General features: G+C 35.5%; 1 protein-coding gene and 1 long non-coding RNA gene across 2 annotated transcripts in view; one reads left to right on the top strand and one right to left on the bottom strand.

The window, feature by feature from the left end:
- LOC136767666 (protein CEBPZOS) overlaps positions 1–22806 on the top strand; it is a 398863-nt gene that overhangs the window by 349380 nt on the left and 26677 nt on the right. The window lies entirely within an intron of this gene.
- LOC136766483 (uncharacterized) overlaps positions 1–22806 on the bottom strand; it is a 28367-nt gene that overhangs the window by 1689 nt on the left and 3872 nt on the right. The gene's annotated exons all lie outside the window — the stretch shown is intronic.

The following is a 22806-nucleotide window of genomic DNA, read 5'->3' as shown; positions in this document are numbered from 1 at the left end:
AAAGCGGTGGAAAAGCTAGGATTTCACCTGATAATATCATACCTCAAGGCTGTAATCATATTACGTGAAGCCTCTTGTGTTCTGTCAAACCTGATGTGTCTTTAATATGAACACTTGACAGCACAAATTCCCAACAAACGTTTGTCCTCTGGTGCTTTCACTGAAAAGAGTGGTCTGCAGAAAATGTCTTATTCATGATTCGGCCCCATTTTAGTCTGCCTTAATTAATTAAAAGAGGCTCTAAAGTGGTTTTGTTCCTCAGTTCATGATGTGAATGAAAACTCTAATGCTCATTTCATTGCAGCCAAAGCTTTGTCTTGTGGGGAAAAGGGAAGCAGGAGCATTCTTTTGGAAAGAGTCAGTATGCTAGGGCACATTTGTCTTGGAATAAAGAATAAAGTATACAGAGCCACATTCTTATTTTTGTGTAGGGGGCTGGGGCAATTCTTATCTTGCTTTTGCCTGAACATGCAAATGCTTTTCTAAAGAGGGTTTGTCTCCCCACTAAAGTGAGAGCGAGAGACATATTATGGCACCTCAAGAGCACAAGGTTAAAATATGACAAAACTTTGCTGAACAAACACTGGGCTCAAAACATTTGAGGTCTGCAGTGGGAGTGGTGGGTCAATCATTTATAAAGCACATTCTAAGAGATTTGTTCCTGGACACTGCGTAGACGTTAGTGATAAATAGTGGGTACATTATGGGAAAAAGACTAAGAAAGAAAAAAGGGTTTGCACGCTCAGTCATAAGACTAAGAAGTTCATCATAATTATGTTTCCTGTCTCAAACCAACAAATGACACAGACACCGTTTGTTTTTTACATTGGATTCTAAGGTGATTCTCTGGGAAACTCATCACACACATTAACTAAATCATACATGTAAATAGAAAATTACTTTCTGGAAATTTTGTTTTTAACCAATCGCCAAATCCCTAATTCAGATGACAAATGGTAAACAATTTCCTACGTATTTTCTCAAAATGTCTTTCATGTCTCCCAGTGTTTTTTCCCATAAAGTGTTGCACTGGGAGTAAGTGAATTTAATTGAAGAATGTAATAAACACATTCCTAAAAAAATGTTTACCAATACTAACAATTTTCGTTTGGTTTACGGGCCCTATGAATTCACCTTTATGAATGTATGAGTTTTGTTATTAACAGGCTTTTTCCCCGCTTGTAATTTATATGCAGCTACTGTATTTGCTGTTAAACTGAGTATGCTGCTATTTTATTGCAAAATGTATTTATGTATTTGTATCTATGTGCATCATGTGTCAGGCCATTCAGGTGACTTACATACCAAGGAAAGAGTGTAAACTTTCCTACCTATGTCTACAGTGAGGCCATTTTATAAGCATCTCTATGCTTCCTTTGTTTTGTTTGTGTGCTACACAGCAACCTACCTTTACAGTTTTGGAAATTGCAAATGTTATGTTATACAATATTATTTCAGTGTGAGTCCAGTATGTACTAGTCATCCTTAAATATACTACTCTGCATTTGGTTCCAGTTAGTTTACCAAACAAGGAAGCATTTAAATGTATTTTATTTCCTTTCACATGAGGAGAATTCTGCAATGAAAAAAAAATCAATAATTCTATAATCTTCTCAAAGAAACAACATTCTAAACTTCACTGACTGATATAAAATGTAATTATGAAGAAAAATATAAAATACGCCAGTGAACTTAGTGACATCTTTTTAATTCATTTAGGCTACTTTCCTAAAGAATAGGTCTAGGGTATATCTTTTCACAACTGCATGGCAAAATGTAATATTAAAAAAGATCTACATTATTTACATTTGTATTTAATTTAAACATTTGATATAGACTGTATACATTTAAATAAATAAACAGATAAATCATATATTTGTAATACAATTTAAAAAACTTCCTCACCTTTCTTTTCTTTCATTCGTTCTTTGTCTTGCGTAATAGATTTGAATGCTTTTTCAATTTCACACTCTCCTACAAAGCATATAAAACACCAGTCTTTGGGTCACAGTAGACATTTGCCACAAGAGCATGCAAAATTATTTCAGAATAATACCTTGGGGAAGACCGAGTACACCTTAACATGGTGTATGTGCTTTTCACTTCAAGGTCAAAATCTAAATTAAAACACATCCTAAATGTAATCCTTGGATCATAAGGATATAAATCTAATTGAAAAGTTGATAGGAGTGAGCTAAAAGAAGTCTAATGACTCTACGGTTCAAACAAAGGTTCCTGTTTAAAGGGAACAGGTAAAAGATGGATGGCTTGTTAAACATTGCCAACATACTTGGCCTGTGCCATTGGGCGGTCAGAGCTAATGACCGAAAAAGACATTGTGCTGTAGATCTATCTACTAATACTAGCCTACGTCTTTCTCTGTCTTATCTCTATCAACCTGTCCCCACAGAAGGCAGGAGCTCTCTACATGAATATAATTCTTCAAGCCTTTTCTTATCTGTCATTTTGCTGTGTAATTATGCATCTGTTCTAGGTGTGATTTTTACCAGCCTTTAAACACACAAGCATATGGTGATGAAACCAACCAGATATTATATTGTACTCCACACTCACACAAACACACACACTCTCTCTCTCTCTCTCTCTCTCTCTCACACACACACACACACACACATACACAAGCCCAGATGATATGCTTTGACACTGCTCCCATAAACAGGTAAAACTATTATTAACCAGAGGATGATCTTGCGTCATTGTTAACAAACCAGTCTGGCTTATGTTAAAACAACCACTGATAACCTACATTACTCTTTATACCATGACAAATTGAGGGCACGTTTTCTCTTTAGCTGTGGTCGTGGTGTTTGAACCTCATGGCAGGCGATCCAACTATTTCCTATTGTTGCAATCCTGCATCATGTCCTAACCGATCGTACCGAGGCGAAACAGCTGCAGACAGATTAAACGTCATCATTGTCCAGAGGGTTCTTGGACTAAAGTCGATAATCTTGTTGAAAGAGCAATTTGTGCATAATGTCTTAATTCTAACAATTAGAGACAGTTTATTATTGTAAAATTCGCTCAGATCATAATTACAGATCCCAAATCTATTAAAAGGAGCAGCCTAGACATAAGACAAAAACATGCACAGGTACAAGATGAAGCAGGCTCCAGCACATGGCCTGAAAGTGTGTATCATGTAGGGTACTAATGAAGTCTCATATTTCTACCACATGTACACAAGAGGTGAGAATAGAGAGCCTTTCAACTACATAAATATGAATATGGCACAATTCTGTTTATTTTCTGAATTAAATACTGACACTAAGGGTATTATCCTAAAAGGAACAAGTATAACTTCAGAGAAACAAGTAGAAAGTTTTGGAGATATTTAAACAATGAGGGAGGTTCCCTTCGTGTCCATAGAAAATCAACTGCCACTTCTACACGGCCCAGACAACCTCCGATGGTAGTAAAACAGTTAAACAATACTGGGCAAACTACAAGAAATCCCAAGAATTTGGAGACTGCAGTAATTGCAGGAGCATGCCAACTGTCTGGCAAATCCGAGGTCCGTGTGTCAAAGGTATTTGCGGAGTGGAGGAGACTCGCACATGGAAAGGAGAATTCCAGACGGAAGAAAAGGGATGTGCGACTCACAGATGTTTGGGTCCATGGTACAGCGGTATTGAGAGGAACCCAAACAGTGTAGAAAATCTTAGCACATCGGCTGTGTCAGTTGGGCGACACATTATGCACGTGCTGGGTTTTAGGGCAGTCGTTTGTGCTCACCACTGGCTTGGCCATCAAAAGGCTTCTATATTATTTGATGATTGACTGAGAACAATCCATTTTTTCCCCCAAAGTAAAATTATATGTATGGCAAGCTTAAAAAATGATTTCTGCATTACCAAAAATGAAAATGAAAAATGTGTTGATTTATCAAATAAATTTGTATTTTGGTTTATAAATCAATCAACAATTTGTATTTGTATAGCGCCCCCCGCAGGGTAGCGACAGAGCGCTTTACAGATAAACAGACAATAACAAAATAAATAAATATAACCCATAAACATATAAAATAAAACAATTTTACCAATAAACAAGATATCATCTTCTTACAAAATGTATCAAAATATCAGTGCTAATAAAAAAGCTAAATTTTTTTCCTGCCAATTCCTCTGATTCTGCCCTTGTTACAGTATTGTTTTTGCCCTCGAATTCCTCTTTTCCTAGAGTAACTAATGTATAATTGATTAAACCTGTGGGAATTTTAAGCTTTTACATGACTTTGTAAAAGGGTGGTATAAACAGTTGTTCACAAAACAGTTTATAATGTAAGTAATCTGTACCCATATCAAACCCTTAAACCCTTGTACTCCTTAAGGAGAATAGATCTTCCACAAGTTTCCTCCATTGGACTCAGTTTTGGGACAATTTCAGTTCCTTCCTGCCACTTCAACTATTTCTTCATTTTTTTTTGTCTATTGAATGTTATTGTTTTAAGCTACGTACATTGATTTTGGCCTTTTATGCTGAACTCATACAATTTACCCCTTAAATCCAAAAGTTAATCTCGCTGCAACCCTTTGAACCCTAGAGAGCTTTCATTTTTCCTTTCAAAGTGAAAATTCACATCCATAGTATATAAGGTGAATTATGCCTCAAGGTTTCAATGCCTTTGTTTGGTGGTGTCTTTGAAGCACAACAGCAAAATGCTTCTATCTATCAAGGTTTCATTTAAGTACCTGGAGGCTGCATTTCATCCAAGTAATCCATTTTTTTGGTGTGTTTTTGTGGTGGGAATGATGGGCACAATTTTCCTTCAATTGAACTTCTGTTCAGTTGACCTGTGTTAACTACTTCTGTGTTAACCGTCATATTCAAAGTCTTTGTATCTCATATTAAACCAGGTACATCAAACGGCTTCTAAAATTGTGAATGATAAGTGGTTTGTTGAATTCACAATTAAACAGGGAAATCTTTTAAATACATTTGTGGTCTGACAATGAAAGCACAATTTTAGTCTTTAACTGTAAATTGAATCTGAAACATCACATCACCTGCTGTTATAAAGAAATGTATCTGCCATAAATTGAAGCTGTAAGGAAGCAGCAACTTAAGGAAGTTTTCCATGTATATTTATGCTGAATTTCCATTACTGATATTGTTACAGTGCTACAGTACTACAGTAATTTTCACCTCGTGGCAGTTTTTCTTTGGTTGGACTCATCTGGCTTTATATTTGTCTGTGAATTTCTTCCCAGTGAGAAAAGAAAGGAAGCTTTAGTGTTTTACTGATTTAAAAAATGTCCCAGCTTCTACCTTTTTATTTTAAACAATACTTTGTCATTTGACTCAAAGGGTATATATTTTCTCTCTTAAATTTAAGTACAGGAATAATATAAATCAATCGTTTCTAATATGGAATTGATGACACTAGAAGATGATACTTTTAAACTGTACATGTCAATAATTGACTTTGTTCAGTTCTGTTATCTGATTATATTTTAGTGCTTCGCTTATTTATCTTTCTGTTGAACTTGACCTCACTTAAACAGTAGATCTCAAACATCACAGAGAGGAGCAAAAAATGTAAAGTAGCACATCTACAAAATGTAATTCTTGTCAAAGTTTATATAATTGTTAAATAACAGTAGATATTTAGATAATCATTTCCTCGGGAAGCATTTCCTCAATTCCAGTCACTGCCTTGTTTGGTTTCCTTTTGATTCTCTTTGCATCTTATTTTTGTGTGACAGTGTTTTAATGTGGTTTTCAGTTATGTAGTATTTGTCCACACTGGCCAGATTATTAAATGCTGATTAGAGAAAGAACAAAAGAAGTTATGAAGTCACATCGTTGTCTTGCCTGTGCCTTATACAAAGGAATGCTGCTGAAACCTCATTTGTTTTGTTTTTGAAAATAATGGTTTTGTATAATACCTACCATCTACATTATTTTAATTTCACGAATGCACAGTGTTTCCGTACTAGCTCACAGCATTATGAACAGACGGTAGACTGGCCATTGATCACAGCAACTCTTCACAGTGAGTTCCCAGATGTTACTTGTCAGTTTTATTGTGGCACATGCCAGCGCAGAAGACCACGATGTAGCGCCACTGTAAACTGGCCCCAGTAATCATCTGATTGAAGTGGGCTTTAATGGCTATATTCTGTAAGACTGGTAGAAGATCCTTAATATACAACACATATCATGTAGCTTCCTCATGGGTTAATATATTTTTGAGAATAAAAGGCCATTGATTTTCATATTTACCTTTTGTAGTGTACCGTGGAACAAGCCCCACCAATCACATTCAGAGTTTTTTTTTTTTTCTCTGCAAGTTTCCTAATCACCAAATTACATTAATCTTTTGTTGGTGCGTATTAGATTTTGGTTGAATGACTGCTTCATAATAATTATAATTATAATCATAATAATAAAAATAACGAGTAGTAGTGTTCGAGTCATCGTCAGATAATGTCAGTCAAACATTCACACATAAATGAATTGCCCTTACTGAAGATTTGTGAAATGCTTCATTACAGCTTCTGTTTATGGCAGGTAAATTGCTTTGTGCAGACCATATAATAAAATACTAGAAACACTTTAGGGCTTTTATGGGTAGCAAAGTAAACACAAATCAAACAAAAAAAGATTATTGATAAATACTTTTTATTTAAAGTGCCAATACAACATTGGTTGTGGAATAAAAGGGGAGAAGTGATCAGTTAGCTCTTTATTGCTCCATACTTAAAGGTGTGTGTATTTCTAACAGCACACCAAGCCAGTGAGAATGTAATGACAAAGCTGCTGAATGTAATTTAAGTTCAGTTTTATATCTGATGAGAAACAAACTGAAAAGTTTCTATGTATGTACTGGTATATGTGTGTGACAAAGGAAATTAACAAACTCGTAATGAACATTTATTATCATATATAAAGATGATAGTGATGCTCATTGAATAAATAAATGTTTATTAACCTGTGTGGTTACCGAGGTTAGTAAACTAACTTTGTGTTTTCTGTTTGCTTGTTTTATGTTCAGTTAACTCTTCAATATGGTGTGTGCACATACAAATATATTCAAGTTATTATTTGAATTACTTTAGTATGTTAGTTTTTAACAAGGTAAAGGTTTTGTTCAACTGAAATTACATACAATTAACACAAAAATAACAAAAAATAACAAAAACTTAATCCCTGGGCAGGCATTGCCAGGAAGTTTATTTGAAGTTCAGTTAAATGACTCAGTGGATTTTGTGCAGTGAAGACTGCTCCAAAGACTAAAGCTCCCAACACACATAAATTACGCTGAAATGGACAAGTTTAATAAGTGCTAAAACACCATGAACAGTGCTTTATTTCAATGCTGCTGAAGCATAACATTGAGAATGTTGCCAAGGTCTGAACCCGCCTATTGAGATGTGCTGACAAACTCTGCAATAAGACACCTATTTATGTCTTCATACCTGAGGTCAGACAAGCTGGTTAAGTATCTGAAGAACACAAATGTGGCATTTCAAAACATCAGAATTAGATTTATTTTCTTCTTCTTCTTCTGAATTGATCCTGCACTGATTTAAAGGGGGTTAAGTTTGAAACATTAAGTATTCAACTGTTTAATTCTCCTTCGGTATATTACACTAACACTTATATTCTTAAACAGCCATGGTTTGCAAGTCTTGTGAAACAAAGTCATCCCTTTAGAAAATAACGTAATCTGGAATCTGGTGAACAGAAAGTTAATTTAAAAAATGACTTCCCACTCTGGGAATGTGAATGCCTCCGATATTCGTTATTTCGGAAACAACACTGTCAGGGAGCTAATAAGGTTACTTGGGATTTGCATATTTCTTTGAAACATGATAAGTATGTAATTGACTAATCTTACACTTACTTAATCATTCTTCCATTGTGCCTTGAACTCTTTCTTATCAGGAACCCTGGCTGATGATTAATTTATGCACACTGCCTGCTCATTCCTCAGTCAGCGGAGTCAAACTGAGTATAAGGCTCAAAGACAAATTATAGCACTGACTAGATGACATGAAAGTTTTAATGCGACCTGCAGATTGATAGAAACCAAACCGATTTATGTACTTTGTTTTAGTTTCCCAGGAAAAACATTTTTAAATCTGAAGCAATGCACACTGTTGTAGATGAAAATATTCACATCTTTGACTTGAAATCATTTTATTTGGTGATTCACTTTTATGATTAGTCAGCTAAATATTGTGAATTAACCTATACTTATGTATCAATTATATATTTTCAGAGTGCTTCAAACACTGAATTGGGCCTAGTGAAATATATAAAACCTCCCCTTGATTGAACTGTTGATACAGGGGATGGGTTAACGTTACACTGCCATTTCATCCATTTCTGTAGAGTGGCAGTCAATGGTTTGCAGACCCTACACACACAGATACATTTATTCTCTCTCTCTCTATATATATATTTATATTCTCTGATTGGTTTTCTATATGTGCACCACATAATACAAGTTACAATCCACATTTCATCACAGCAGAGCAATGAGAGATCGCTTTTTTTCAGCACAGGCGCAGTGAGCCGACACTGCTCAAGTTTTTGACTTCCCGTGCTCCCCGGCAGCCCCCTCGCTGTTTAGAATTCCTTTCGGACAGAGCGCTGTCTGTGTCGAGCGCGGGGATAAGTGTCTGAGACCCTGCTAAGTGCAGAGAGAGCGCGGATCAGCACAGATAAACAGGTGTTTGTCTTTCCTGGAGACGCGTGATGTCAGTTTTTCAAGACAGCGCTTAACGGCACTGCCTTTCAGCCTCCGAGTGTGACCACCCAGAGGGCCAGAGAGAAAGCATCGAGGAGGGAGGGGGGAAGGGCAGAGTGTGTGTGTGTGTGGAGGGAAGGGGGGGTTGACTTCAGACAAGGATTTCTGTTTGTGTTTTCCATTTTCACAGGTGAGTGTTGTGCTAAATGGTACTTTTCATTCTCCTCCACATTAGTGCTATTGTATGCATGTTTCTTTTCATTCACAGAGGTTTTTCTGAAGCACTTTCTCCAAGGGCTACACTTAAAACACATTTGTCCATTCAAATGAAGGCAGCTCGTGAGGATTTTTGCTCAGCTGTCATCCCCAGTTTCTTTAGTTTTATTCTCCTTGTGGGAAAGACAAGTTCCAAATAAAAACAATACATTTCCTAATTATATAAATATAGAATTATTAATCTCTCAGTGTTTACTCCACATGTATTGTAAGTGGGACAATCCTTATTGTATAGAAATATGAGACTTAAAAAACAACAAAATTTAACTAAATAGATTAACCTATTCACTTTGCAATAATAAAGAAGTACAAAAATAAATGTAACTCTGAAAAAAATAATTTCATTTTTATCTTCCTGGAAATAAAAGTACTTAAAAGGGAAAGACCATTTTTTACAATTGAAATCCCTGGTACCTACATTCACAGAATTATAATTTTAGCCACACATCTTGTCTTTCACAAGTCTTGAAATTCTTCAACACTGTCTGCACTTAAAAGAAAACAAATGAGCTGAAACTACAGAACAATTTATGATTGAGATTTATTTTATGTTTTGCTTTATTTTAGTTAGCCACCTTACCGTTTAATGTCTAGGAAAACATTGACACATACATCTAAGGTATTTTTCTTATGCGTCTCCTTCAAACTGGTATTGCATTACAGGTTATACCGGATTATTATTATTATTATTATTGTTATGATGATGATGGTGATGATGCATCAGTGAACAAATATATAATCAAATTATTCATGCCAATTTTCAAACCAGAAAGCTTACAGAAACAGTGATCGAACACTGATTTTACTTCATTTTTTTCAATGCATCAAATGTACCAATTTATTTTTCAAGTGGAAAAGATAATATTCTGTTTTTCGTATTATTTGAGTCATCGCTGACACATTTATTAAATATGATTGGGAAATCAGCAGGATGGTGGCCTACGAATCCAGCAGACGGCATAATTGGGAATTAATTATGGTGCTCTCTGCTTGACTTCTGAGGCTTTCATTCTTGACCAGAGAGGGGTCAGGCTTTATCCCTGTATCACATGTGTTTTTTCCGTGACTGTTTCTGATCTAACAGCGGAGTATACGTTAAGGTGAAACCGCCTGACAAGATACCGGGAGATAAAAGATTAAATGAGGAGGTCTAAAATAAGGATGAATAATACAAAGCTGGATAAATGACCATACAGTAAATGTACAATGGGAATTAAAAGTATAAGGCAGCTGTGCTCTTATCTGGCCAGAGGAAGAAACCGAACAACAAAAGGGTCTAAGAAGCCCCAGTTGATGCATGGGAAAGCCATTGGCCGACCATTGTGGCTGCCCTTCTGCTGAGCAAATAGTTCAAACTGTTCATTCCCATCTCCTATTCTCTCCCTGGTACATTGTTTGTGTCCTTGCATTTCATTCTGTGAGGAAGATTGCTCTCTGGGCCTGTGAGCAAACAGTCCAGAAAGGAGCCAACTATCTTCTGCAGTTCCCTGGAGAACTAGCATTTTTATTTCAGCTCCAAGCTGTCAAAGGATTGGAGAGTTTATGTCAGTATCCTGAATTAATTGCTTTAAGCTGGGGCCGACCACGTTTATCACCAAATGTTCAGTAAAATGTTTCAGAGCGATTATGCCTCACTCCAAGGCCCAGTGTCACCCAAACATTTGTTATTTGATACATACAGGATGAATTTCAAAACACAAATTATGCATATTGTCGTCCTGACAGTGCGGTGTCTTGAATAATGATGGGGAAGCGGCTACCACTGACTTCAGGGGAAAAAGGGAAACGTCTGAAACTTTTTTGTGTTTATTATCTCGTGCTAGCCAAGGTTGGCTGCAGCATTTCACGGCTTGCAGATGCTCAGTAAAATGTATATCTGTTCAGACAGTTGGTGGCCTGTATTTCTGAGGTATGAAACCTCCCTTTGACTGGCCAAGAAAAATCGAACCTGCTGTTGTACACAATAACATCCCCACATTGGCGATACACATTCAGAAGCATGTTTGTTGGATTTTGCTGTACGTGTCCAAATTATACACACTATCAAAAGCACCGGGACAAACTGCCAACGGACATCCTTCTTTTTACTCATTTCCAAGTGATTGCTCCTGTTTTCCTCACCACTGCATTAATCTTTGTGCGGTTCTCATTGTGTTGGGAAAACTGGAATTCAGTGAGTGAAAAACAAACAACTCGGCTCTCTAAAAAATGCCCAAGAATTCAATGCTAAGGCAAATACATGCAAAGAACAGAATTGGAAATAAGAGAGAGGTACCTGCAATAACAGGCTAATACATTTTGTGCCATTGGTTTAGTATAGTCACAGAATGGAAATCAGGATATAGGGAGGATTGTTTTTCTTCTCCACTTAAACGACCAGTTGGAACAGAAAACGTTGGAGAGTCAATGTTGAATCTTGTGTTCCCTAAACTGCCTAAAGAAACCTTTTGTATCTGATCCTTTCCCTATTACCAATTAAATCCTTTCCGAAGCCTATAGCACACTTCTGAAGGAGTATGTAATAGTATGTTCCTCACGGCAGAGCTTTCTAAAATTATCTTTATAGGTCTATTGTGTCAATAAATAATTTCTAATAATCTCAGCAATCAATGCAAACAAGTATGATAAACTATCTTTTACTAATCTTTGTATGTATCCAGCATGCAATCTTTAACTTTTTTTCTCCCCGATGAAAGAAAGATCCTAAATGCCCTGTTTGCACCCTAGCTAAAAAATATCGATCCTGTCAGATGTCCACTTGTTAATAAGTAACTGCTGACAGATAAGCCTGTCTTCCCCCTCTGTGAGCCATTCCTTTGCACAGGTCACTGCAGCTCCTGCTCTTACCTGGCAGACAGAGAGTCAGGGCTGCTTTTGTCATGTGAGGCCTGAGACAAAATAGCATTGAAATAGGCGCCTTCAGATTGGTTTGTTAAATTCCAGGTCACATTTTTCCTGCAATTTGGAACTGGAAGCTTGACCTTTTTTTAGGAGGCCTCTTATGTATGTGTGTATTTATTTTAATAGTCCACTCTGAGATACTGAAACAAATGTTACTGCTCGCTTTCAGAGTATTTCAAGCACTGTTTTCAGGGGCAATAAATAATTGTGCTGCTTTCATTGACTTTGCTTTTAAGGCAGCAGTGGGATCTGCAAGCTTTGTGTGACAGCAGGGGATGCAAGGAGCACCAGCAAGCAAGTGAGTTTTTTTGCTCTCCTTGTTTTTGCTTTTTGTGTACTTATCCGGTAATGAATACAATTAGGGAGACATCCATCAGTCACAGCAATTTGTAGGACTTGCAAACATTTGGGTGAGTACCCTCATGATTCGTACCACTCCCACTTCGAACCCCCTCACAAATCACACACAAACATTGCAGTCCCGTACACAAGCTGACATTATCCTCAAATAGAGTAGTTTGTTTTTTGCACCTACAGATATATTCAGTATGCAGTTTTGAAATAATCTTAATGGCTGTTTGGCATCATAACACTCGATTAAAATTATAGAAAGTATATAGAAAAATCATTTAAATCAAAATCACAATACCAATCGATCAGTAAAAAATATCATTTTGATTTCATTATAAAGCTTTGGACATTTTAAGAAGTTATGACTTTTTGAACACATATTGCTCTTAAGTTAGCATGCTTGGCAAAAGTGCTGTTCACTAAAGGGTTTTTATTTTTCAGGATTAAATTTGCTTCTTCGAACCAAAATGTGGGTGTGACTGGGTATTACTCCACAACACTTGGGATTCCTCTCATATTAAAAGATTAATTATGTCACTTTGATTTGTAAAACCTGGCAGAAAATCTCCTCGTCTTTAATGTGCTGCTTGTTTACTTCACTACATTATTACTATTTAAAAGTATGTAGTAGAATCACATATTTAATCTAATTAATTAGGGTCCAGAGACCAAAGTAAACATAATGAATAAATATCACGATTAAGGGTTATCAGCCTAGGTTTAAAAATGTCTAAAATTTCCAAACTGTCAATGTGACACAGAAAACTAAATAAAAATAAACTAAATAAACAAAATGTTTAAATGGGCAGATTTATAGACAATGTGCTTATTTTTTAAAGTAATTTGCATATTTTCACCTTGAGTGGCTGACATACTGACAACTTAGTCACCTAGCTTTACTCTGTTAATCAATTAAGCACCCCCAATAACCATCAGGCCTTGTTATTTTTAACTAATACTCTAGTTTGCATGGTGGCATGTGACTTTGGAGATGATTTGCATTCATATCAAAAGCAACTGTTTCTTCAAAATGAGTACCTGGTATCCAGTACTGCACATAACCTGTCTGAAGCACCGTTAACAGTTCTAACTGCATTCACCCAACATTACTGTATGCTTTGACACTATCCAGTAACTTCTGTTTTGACCCCTGTGGGAAAGAGAGTTCCTGTGGTGATTTTACAAGTGAAACACATGTTACGTTTCAATGGAGGCTGGAAGCTCTTTTTTTACATGGAAAATGTCATTAAGTTCCTGAATGATTTGTCTCCCTTGTCATCAGCTCAGTATCTCTTCTGGGGGTCTTTATATTGCAAATTGCAAAACAAGGAGATCCAATCATTGCAGATAAATCTGGGGGTGTTACAATAGTTCCCTGCTTAATCTGACAGAAAATTAAATTACACTCAGCACTCAGTCATTGTCACCAGTTAACAGCCTTGGGAAAATTGTGGCTATCAAGGGAGCAGTCTGATGAAAATGTATCGCTTTTGCACCAAAGTGATTCACTCAGTCCTAGCTTAGACATTTTAAGGCTCCCAACGAGAGCTGGACTGAATGCCACAACCGTTTATGTACAATTAAATTAAGGATTAATTTCATTCAAGTAAGGGTTTTTGAATTTATCAAAGCCATGCAACTTAACCCAGAAATCTTATTGAATCAACGGCAGGAGGGGTGGAGATTTTCTGATTTAATTCTTGATTAACTCACTTCTCTTTCAGCTCCTAATCAGTTCTTATTAAATTGACTGTCATCATTTACTTAAGGAAGTGGGGAACCAAAACTGGGAAAACCCTTGTATGTGGCTGGCTCACAAAACGATGTACTAATTAACAAGATCAGACAATTTCCTGGAGCAAAACAAAAGCATGTCGTTTTTTTTTTGTTTTTTTTACGCTTGTGTATTCTGTTCTTCTGAAATGCCCCTAAAATTATCACAGAGCAATCATTGCTACCTCCTCAAATGAAGCTTCACTGAACTGGATTATTTTAGGCCAAACCCTGGAATTTAGGAATATATATTCCTTTCATTATTTCACTTTATTAATTAACCTGTATTCAACATTATTATTTGATTGTAGTTGCATCTGCCGCTGCATACTAAAAAGGAGTCTCTATCTTTTGTTTCAAAGGCTGCAGTGGGGAAAAAAACAGAAGTTACCTTTTGCATAAGATTTCTCCAGTTTTTTTTTGTTGGGGGTGGGGGGGGCGATAGGACAATTATCATTCCTTAAAAGCATTCTATAAACAAACTAATTGCAAAACATGTTAAAGTGTTATTTATAGCCAACGTTGAAATGAAATGCCTTTTTTTACATTTTTGTTGAACACTCTTGTACTTGACTGACTGAAAACATGATGACATGTAAAACCATATTTCAAATCCATCTTGATTTTCATATTTTGAATACCACAATCTATGGGAAATGTATTTTTTTCTTGCTTGGCCTAATTAGGAAATGAGCCATGTGTTTATTTTCATGTTTATGCGTGTAGAGGGGACAGTGTATCGATGTATAATGTGAGGTTGGTGCATTAAATCGCTGAGAACTCCTTTGTTTTAAAAATTCATAAGTGTGTAAAATAAAATAGGACACAGAAGAGCTTGCCTTCTGTCTCTGTTTGTCTTGTCATTAAATTGCAATAATCTACATACTGCTTCTCTCCCTGAACTTATTATATAAAACTGATTTCATTCAAACAGCACAGCTTTCTCAATGTTTAAATGTAAAGAGTAGAGTTCACCTCTGTCAGACCTCCTAATGTGGATGTTGTGAAAGGTAATCAAACCAAGACTAGGGTATTTCTGTGTCTCCTACTCTAAACATCATCCTCCATGGCAGACTTCCACATAGATGAAGAAAAAGAACAAATGATCAAGACCTTTACCTTCTTTGTTTAGGAGCACGTAGCAAATTATTTTCAATTAACCACCATTCAGCAATGTATCTTTTGTAACATAGACATAATGTCAAATAGTTACTTGATTTGGCCCAATCTTCATCCCACAAAATATTATTAATATTATTATTATATTTCCTTTTAAATTCAAACAGAAGGTAAGATGATCAAGCTTTCAGCTCATTCTGAAAAAGATTTTTATCATTTCTGATTTCCAATCCAAAATAGTTTTCTGTTTTGACGTTTTTGCCCAGGAATCACATTAAGTGTCATCTACTTAGAATGCCTTAGGTAAACATTTTGCTTCTGCACATAGATCTGGGGAATTTCACATAGATGATCATTTAAAAAAAAACACAAGTAACAGTACAAAAGCCACACACAAAAAACTACTTGTCATAAGCCATGGGTGATTCTCCTGATTAATCGTATTTAAATTACTAAATGCTACAAGAAAAGAGAAAAAAAAATAATGGTGTTAAAACAAACTATTACAGCTTTTTAATAGTGTAAACTGGTTAGAAATCCTCATTAATATTGATTATAAAACCACTAGGCTAAACAAAGCAGTAGATACTAATACCATTACTATGGACTCTGTGCATTGTATGTCATGATTCCTTTTGTGAGATTAAAACTGTTGAAGATTTATATATTTAGTTGAACTGCTATGTGTTTTGAACCAAATGATACAAATGGGGAAATGGTCAATTCAGTGTCAACCTATGGGTAGTAAGGAAGTGTAACTAGTCTAAGTGTAAATAGTTCAAACCAGTACAAAGAGAAGTTTGCCGCCATGTTTGTAGGTGTACAGAAAAAAGGGAAAGAAATACTTTATTTGCTAACATTGATCGCACACAATGTTTAAGCTTTCATGATCTCTGGGATAATGAAAGAGCTATTATAATTGAGGAAGCATTACAGCGCTGAAGTGTCCTACTGTTTTCAAACAGTAATAATTTACATTCATTTTAGATAAAACCTCCTTAAAATAAATCTTGGTTTAAAAAAAAAAAAAAAAACCACAATCAAAACTGTTTCGCAATTTTGCAGCTTTGAACATATTCCTTTTTGTTTTGTTTGTATGGCTTGGGTTTCCCCAATAAGTGTCTTCAGTTTTGTCAAGTTTTATTTTTGATACTTCGTTAGATTCTTGCTATCTGTAATCTAGATTTAATAACACATTTTTCTGCATGGTTGATCACACGTGTATAATCTTGTGCTCTACCTACAGCCATCTCAAAAGGCCTTGTAAAAATAATCCACCCACCGCATTGTTTCACCAAGCATGCCTCAACTAGGTTAACTCCAGCAGAAACAGTGCTTATTTCTATGATGTGATCAATTTTCGAAAAAAAGACTGGTTATTTTGAGGGGGAAAATCAAAAACCGCAGACTTGGCAGATTAACTGTAGCATCACATTTAATTGGGGCTATAATGACATGGTTAGGCTGCTCAAAACAATATTATAATACTTGTGTATAATAATGGAGAAACATGTAACAATGTACTGGGGGTAGATTGTAATTTAAATTTAAAATATTTTAATTTCAAATATACAATTGCATAAAAAATAGTATGAGAATCAATTGTTTTTTACATTTTAGGAAAATTACATATTATCCATTTGAAACATATTGTTTCTGCTAAACACAATAAGGCTTGACACGAATAGTGTTAGCTTATTGTTGTGACCATTAAATAAATACCTTTTCAAACATTTAGCTCCACATGTAACAAAAGGGAAATTGGACTTTCTACTGTATGAAAGCAAGAGGCGTTTTTTTTTTTTTTTTTTTTGCATAAATTTCAGTTGGAGGTTAATGCTGACTGTCTCCTCTGTTCCCTCAATGGGTTTTGTTTGTGCATTGCATTTTGGCACGAATCTCTTCTCGTGTGTAAACGCTGATGACCTGTCTGTCTGGTAAAGGAATTTCAGACCTGGAATTTCACACATTGCTGCCATAAAGGTTTTGACTCCTCACAGGTTTCGATTACATTCTCCCTGTATTCTGCTTTACTACTGACTCTGTTTTTTGTTGTTGTTGTATTTTTGTGTACTTTCTCGTCCCTTTTTCTCTTTTTTAAGACTGTGTGTCTCTAGTTTTTAGTAGTATGCTACATATTGTGTTTGAAAGTAACATTTTTTCTTTCTTGCCAGCCCAGTCAATGTTCTCCTTCTATTTACCAGGATAAGGCAGTTATTCAGTATGCTTTCCAAAATATCATAACCCTAGAAACACACAGGTTTAATTTCCTATGTACTGTTTTTCAACTTGAACCAAGTAATTAGCAATTACCAAAGATAAATCCTTGTTTATTAACCCCAGTTCAACCAGCAACTATTTTTAAAATATATTTACACTGCTTTACATTGTACATTAAACATGTTTTAATGTCCTGTCTTTAATTACATAAGAACATAAAGAGTTTTATATGCAACACAAAACAGCATGGAATGTGAAATGTATCTACAATCAAATGTAACAAAATACTGGACAGTGGGTTTGACAACGCAATGTTCAAAATCATTTCAATCGAGTATTTGTATTCATTACTCATAGAGGGTTGCATTTCAGCAATGTCAAGAGCAATTTGTACAGATATAACTCTAAATACATATATCTACATATATGGGTTTTTGTTTCTATAATTACAATGGGACCACAAAAGGCTGGGCACCATTTTAAAAAAATGATGGACTGTAGTAAGCACAGCATACATGAGAAAACGTGTTCCTTCAAAACATATTTAATGGAAACTTTTTTTTTAACCCTGTCATGCAACACGTGATCATTCTTTATACAGTGCTAAATGAAGGAAGCCCCGATTACAGAACACTGATATTTACACTTACACTTTGCTAAAGGACAAAACAGAGGAACAAAGTCATATATCTCAGATTAAGATCAGCACTATGATTCAAAAAGCAATTTCAGTCACTATTTCGAAGCAGATAAAATGCAGAAACACTTTTATATATTTTGTTTTTCCCAGAATAAAAATATTTTAATAATCAACCACACATAAGAGCAGTTATTCCTTCTATCAGCAGTAAATGTTACCTGCAAATGCCTTCTCATTAAAGAACCAACATTCTAATCTAAAAAACACATCTTTGTGTGTTTTAAATACTAACACATGCAACATACACAAACATGTGTATGTCATTTGCATATCATATATCAAGTTTCCTAATGTAGGCTGGTCTTCAGTAGCACTTTTCTTTTAATAGACAGGCAGGCAATACATCACAATAAAAAACAAACATGCATTTTAAATTAAAAACCATGATGCAGCTTCACCTAAAACAGATACAAGTTTATATTGTATGATAAACAATTAGACATATGCTAGGGTCAATTCTGCTGTTGTTCATTCTGTGCTTTTTAACTGCGCAATTACATTTTATATATGTGCATACAGCCAACTCATATCCAGTGTGTCAGCCACCGTAAAAGAAAGCAACTAACACAAAATCCATGTTATTCCATAAAACGTATATAAACGTTGTGTGGTATTGCCTAGCTTCTTTTATTGATTGGTTTGGAACCGACCCTGTGTTTTGCTAATGGGTTGAAAACAATGAATAGGGTGTATTATTTATATTCTATTATTGCAACTTTACAGAAACTTGGAATAACACCTGTACAAGAAACAGCATGTCAAATCAATGCATTGCTTGGAAATATAAAGATTCCTCAATATACTGACCACAACTCAATACAGTTGAGCTTCGATGTCTCCATTGACTTTTCTCAAATTTATTTTTGCTTCCCTGAGGCAAGCTGGAATTTACACGTCTGCAGTATGATTCCTCTGTTATACTTTTGTAATACTTGTCAATAAGAACTAATCTAAAGAATTATATAGTATGCTTTGCCAGTGACAGGGAAGCCTGAATTAGTCATCCACTGAGCACTATGAGCCATATATAAAACTTTCAACTCCATGTTGTCTTAATAAGGAAAAAACTTTAGTTGTAAAGTGTTACAAAGGTCTTTTAAGTGCCCTTTTTAATTTAATTTGTAATTTGTAACACTAGGATACTATTTTCTTGTATTCCCTTTAACCTTTTTTTTTCAGATCCTCGGCATTCTGAGAAATTATAATTTTTGTAATCAAAACTACAAAATATATAGCCCTGGCTAAAGCATAAAATCAACAAGTACATCTTCCATGACAAATTGTGCTTGAAAACATCCCAGTACAAAGTCTAAAGGATCAGTATAAAAATGAGGAGGGACAGCCTTCAGTATGTACTGCCCTCACTAAAAATAAATTAATGACAGTGTCCAAATGTGGGAAATGCCATTTCTTTTGTACACGCATGTAGTTGTCGATGTATGGTTGGATTTTCTTTATCATATATATTTTTTCCATTAAAAATAAAATACCATCTTCATCACAGTGTAGTTTTGACTTTCAGGAGCAAGTGTTTGTGTTCACTGGAAACACAGCAGCTCTAAAGAGAGGTGTACACAATGTGGTCCCATAATCCCGCCTGCTCTTATCAAGAAGGAAAGAGTGATTTTGAGTCACCTGTCTGCTTTCCACAATCAGATCGCCATCAGATCAGATTGCACAGCCAGTCTTCTTTAATGAGGTGGGAACTCACACTGCAACCTACAGCTCTGAGACAGATGTGTTCAAACAGCTGGATGTTGCAGTGTGTAGGAAGCATCGACTGAACTGCTAAGCTGAGGGACTTGTTAAGGCAAGAAATTCCTTTTTAGTGACTGTGTTACTATTTTAATGAACTACACAACCAAAATAATTCAGGTTTTAAATGGGAAATTGCCAAAAAAAAAACCATTTTGAGTAAGGAGCACTGTTTGAAATCTAATGACAACACAAAAAAGGGAAAAATATTATAATATTGCTCACGGGCAAAGCAAGACAAAAGTTAGAAGTCTGTTGGCTTTCTCCACATCACCAGCATCCAGTCCATACAGAATTAAACCATAGCACTCACCTGGATTTCCATATCGTTCCATAGCATCTAGAAAAATACTGCAATATAAAATAAACCAAGTTTTAACTTTTTGTTTTTATTATGTTCTAAGGCATGGATGGATCACACAGATCTTTGAGTTGCTGGAGGACATATTTAAAGCATAGCATTTCAGGTGCTATTTCTAAATGACCCTAAAATCTGCTTCAGAACATGAAGAATGACACAGAAACACAATTAGAAGTCTTCTGGCACAGTACATTAGTGTTCATATGTAAAGTTTCTGGAAAATGCAAGCCATACAGGAGCTTGGGGGTGGGGGGGTGGGGACCCTGTTGACAAGCTTCAACAGGGTCCCCACCCCCCCACCCCCAAGCTCCTGTATGGCTTGCAAGTGCGAGGCTGTGTGGGCATTGTCAGAGAGAACTGAGAAACTGACTATCGCTCTACAACGGCTATCACCTCAAATGTCCTGCAAACACAAGGCTGCCCTTCGAGAGATTTTTTCGCCTAAGCAGGATATCTGGAATAGCCAGTTTACCACCAAACTAAATCTACAGCCTGGGCACACTGTCCTTGTTATGTTGCTGACAGCTACCACCTAACATCCCCCCGATGCCAAGGTTCACATGAGCTGAAGAAGAATGCAGGGCCAGTCACATATAACGTCTTAGGACCTGAGGAAAACACAAGCTCTCAAGACTACCCCAGCAACCTGGTTTAGGTAGAGAGAGTCCTTCAAAGACCAAGAGCAAATTATCTACAAGAAAGGTACATGGAGAAGAAAACTCGAATTTAAAAATGCTCTTGACACGACTCATTCCAAGGAATAGACACCATATGTATTGTATTTCCAGCAGTACATCTGGAAAAGGCAGGATTGAAGCACTTTGAGTCATAGTATCTGTGTCAGATATGCAAGGTGGAAGCCTAGAAAAGCTGTCCACCTTCTAGGACAACATCTTGTGTGTGTTCAACTTAAATTTCTGGGGTTTGTTTGTTTTGTAATTTTTTTTTGCAGTACTGCATTTTTATTTTTGTACTTGTGGGATAAACACTTGTTTGTATGTGTTTATGTACTCCCCATCAAGCAGTGTTTTTAATTGGTGATTGCAGAGGTGAGTCGATGTATTGATTTAATTTAGCCCTTACAGAGACTTGAATATTATCTAGTGAGTTCAAAATTGAGACTTACAATCATGTTCTCCAATTGCAGAACAGAGATTAAATAACTCAAGATAAAGAGTCAAGCTGTTTCTCACCCTGCATATCAAGTTAAGGGTAAATGATCAGGGGGAAATAATGAGGTTGATTAAGTTTCTCTCATACTATCATTTTTGCATTCAACTGGTTTCTCTGCTTGTGGCATTTGGAAAAAATAGACAGATATGAATTATTAAATTAAATAAATTTAAAAAAATCTGCAGGTATAAATAATAAACCTGTTTGTTGTTAGTCTTACCTAGTTGATATATCTTTCCCATTTGTCTTATTAAGTGACGGCCGTTGCGTTTTATGTGTTTTAACTTCAGGTGCAGAGATTTAAAGAAAAGATGCACTGTGCATGTATGGTGGAAGTACTGAGGTTTTGTAAAACTTTAAATGAATAACGTAGATGCGGCAGTTTCAACGTGTTCAGTGTTCAACAGAGTATATGTTACCAACCAAGTAGGCCTTAAGAAACATTAAGTTCGTTTTAATGTATGCAGGTTGACGTTGTAGAAATAGATAATATAGCCAACAGCCATGACTGCTAAAATCATCTGTAGTGGGACATCTAGATCACACCAAAATATCGACCCGCCTGCGAAACGCAAATAAAAAACTCACTTATTGATGTCATCTGTGTCCACTGTGCATTGCTGCATTTTTACATTATTCCGGATGGAATAGGGTGGAAAATAAATGCATGCAGGCTATAGCAATTAATCTTAATAAATATATAATACAAAATTAATTATACTGCTTATTTAATTTTAAGTGTGTGTGTATGTTTTGTTTGTTTGTTTGTTTTTGTTTGTTTGTTTGTTTGTTTGTTTGTTTGTTTGTTTTCATTTTTATTGTTCCAAAGATTCCGTTTCATGTCCTAACAGAAAAAAACTCTGGATTGCTAGGGAAAAACTAAATAAGAATATGTATTATTATAATCATCATCATCATCATCATCATCATCATAATAATAATATGTTGACCAAAAAATATTCAAATATATGAAGGTATACATGTTAAAATATTTCATACTGGTAAAAAAAGATTGCTCATATTTGCCAGTAGCCTACATCACTGCCGATGTCTATACAGCGGAATAAATAAAATAAAATTACAACCACAACAACAACATAAAATAGTGTTATTAACATTACCATCATAGGTAGAGCCAGTTGACAAACATGTTTAAACAGATATAAACACACCCCTCCTATTAACAGTTTGGTTCTGTATTTTTCACAGATTTCATAATAGCTTTAAGATCTATTTCATATTAACCGCATTGCTTGATTTATTTCGCAATTCAAATTCTATGAATAGGCCTAATACAAGTTTAATTTATACACGCACGTAGGCTATATATTTATATATCGACACATTGACTAAATTACATGCAGACAATAGCCTAAAATGATTTTATTGCGTGCTGATAAACGAGCATTATCTCGCTTCATAGACAATTACAAAATTTTAACTACAAATAACAATACA

Source organism: Amia ocellicauda, chromosome 1 (assembly GCF_036373705.1).
Source record: "Amia ocellicauda isolate fAmiCal2 chromosome 1, fAmiCal2.hap1, whole genome shotgun sequence".
Classification (NCBI taxonomy): domain Eukaryota; kingdom Metazoa; phylum Chordata; class Actinopteri; order Amiiformes; family Amiidae; genus Amia; species Amia ocellicauda.
This window is presented reverse-complemented; position numbering and strand designations above follow the sequence as displayed.